The sequence below is a fragment of the Pteropus alecto genome, unplaced genomic scaffold (genome assembly GCF_000325575.1).
Source record: "Pteropus alecto unplaced genomic scaffold, ASM32557v1 scaffold22, whole genome shotgun sequence".
NCBI classification, from domain to species: domain Eukaryota; kingdom Metazoa; phylum Chordata; class Mammalia; order Chiroptera; family Pteropodidae; genus Pteropus; species Pteropus alecto.
The window spans coordinates 15,463,758-15,465,854 of NW_006434839.1; positions in this window are offsets into that span (position 1 = coordinate 15,463,758).

The window sequence follows — 2,097 nt, forward strand, 5'->3', positions numbered from 1 at the left end:
AGAGATCTTAGTCTGGCATTCATCTATGCAGAAACCAGAAAAGCCAAGTCTAACCAAGTGCAGGAGCCTCTTTCAAACCATAAATAAGTAAATAAATAAATAATAAAACAGACTGTTATTATTATGAAGAAAATAAGGTAGAGTAAGGGGCTATGACAATTGAGGTGGGAGTTCAGGCAAAGCCTCCATATTGAAAACTGGCCAAGGAACCAAATGATGGCATAAAAGCAGTCTTGCAAGAATTGTGGAAAGAAAATTCCAGGTATACATGACAGCAAGTATGAAGCCCATGAGGCAGGAACCAGCCTGGCAGGTGGATGAACAGTAAGGAGACCCATAGAGCATGGAGCAGAGTGAACAGGGGACAGGAGGGTGGGAGGTCAGGGACATAGGAAAGAGCCTGATGATGATGGGCTATGTAAACCTTGGACAGGAGTTTGGATAGAACGAAATGAGCTCTGCACAGAGTATGGAAAAAGGATGTTTTTGTGGTTGCTATCATAGTCTACAAGTCAATCAGAACAGAGGTTCTTACTCTGGGACACCATAACTGTACTTCAGGCTTCCAGTCAGCTTTTTAGAGGCCCACTTGTGAATACAAGCCAATAGCCAAGGATCGCCTGAGGAGAGCCCCTCATAGAAAGGCAGACATCAAAGCAAGTGTGGACAAGGAAGAGGACAGTGCAGAAGCAGGAGAAATACTATTTTAAAAAACCTTAGAAGAGTCTTCAGGTTGGCGGTGAAGTAAAGTTCCACCATAAAACTGCAGAAGGCAGGGCAGAAGGATACAGGGAGGAGGAACAAAGATGCCAGTAAAAAAAACTGGAACTGATACATTATCTAATGTGCTACACAATATTGATCAGAGATTTGCTCTTTGTTCTCTTTTTAAGATAGGGCTAAAACGAATCTGATAAATCACTCTCACTGACATTTTAGTGGTAATATTTCTCAGAAGGAATTTGAATTTTATTAAGAGACTTTTGATAAAAAGAAACCTTTTTGTAAAAAAATTGTTTCGTGGGTTGTTTTTCTGTGTGTTTTTGTTTTTGTTTTTGTTTGTTTTTTGCTCATTTGTTTTTTATTTCAAGTTTGAAAAGGCAGAAATTCAGGTCAATTGGGACAGAGCCATCCTCAGGTAATAGTAAAATGGAGGCCATTGTCCCCACTGTCGCAGTTAGTATTTTTTAAAAAACCCAAGGTTTATATGTAAACGTAATCTGTAAGTCTTCTCTTAGTATCAAGTCAAAACAACTGAAAAATACATGGCTGTTCCTTCCCCAGGCTCCAAGCCCCACATATTCATTCAGTCTATAATCCCTCCTCTGTTCCTCTTCTTCTCTTCAAGATTAAAGGATGTCTTTTGTTTAAGTTTCCATTATCTTATTTCATCTGTATAGATGAAATATATAGCTGCGAGGATGAATGAAGCAGTACACTTCGCTGGGAATGGTGTTGATTCCATACACTTTAGAGAGGGCCCAAGTGGGAAAATCTATTTATGCACTGGGTTAGTCAAAGTCTCCTTGTTGGCTACCTGGTCATCATGCACAGGTTGAGTTCCTTTGGATTGGTATGAGCTGCAGTGAGTAAATATAAAATTGGGCCAAAGAAACAGATGGAAATTTTGTTTTACTTCTTTAAGTAAATGCCAAATACTTCCCTAAGTAAATGCTTTCAGGAATAAATCTAACATTATATAAATATAATGATAAATCTACTAAATAGGAGGGAAAAATACACAACCCTATGAAAATTAAGTCCTTTTTAAGACTGAGGATAAAAGTTTACCCACAATCATTTCTACTGAACTTCTGGATAAGCTTCAAATGCATAATAGAGGGCAACAATGGTCTAAACATAAGAAACATTATCAAAAATATAAATATATCTCTATCTTGTTTAAAGTCTCGGTAATATAGATTGGAATATAGAATATAATTTATACTCGGTTAATCTTGTGAGAGGAGAATTAACAAAGCTAAATTCAACTCCCTTATTTCCCCGTGAATTATAGGATCAGGAGTTAAACATATCTATTGAAATATTTTAACAGTGAATTAAAATATATTTATAATTAAAAGAAAAATATAAGTG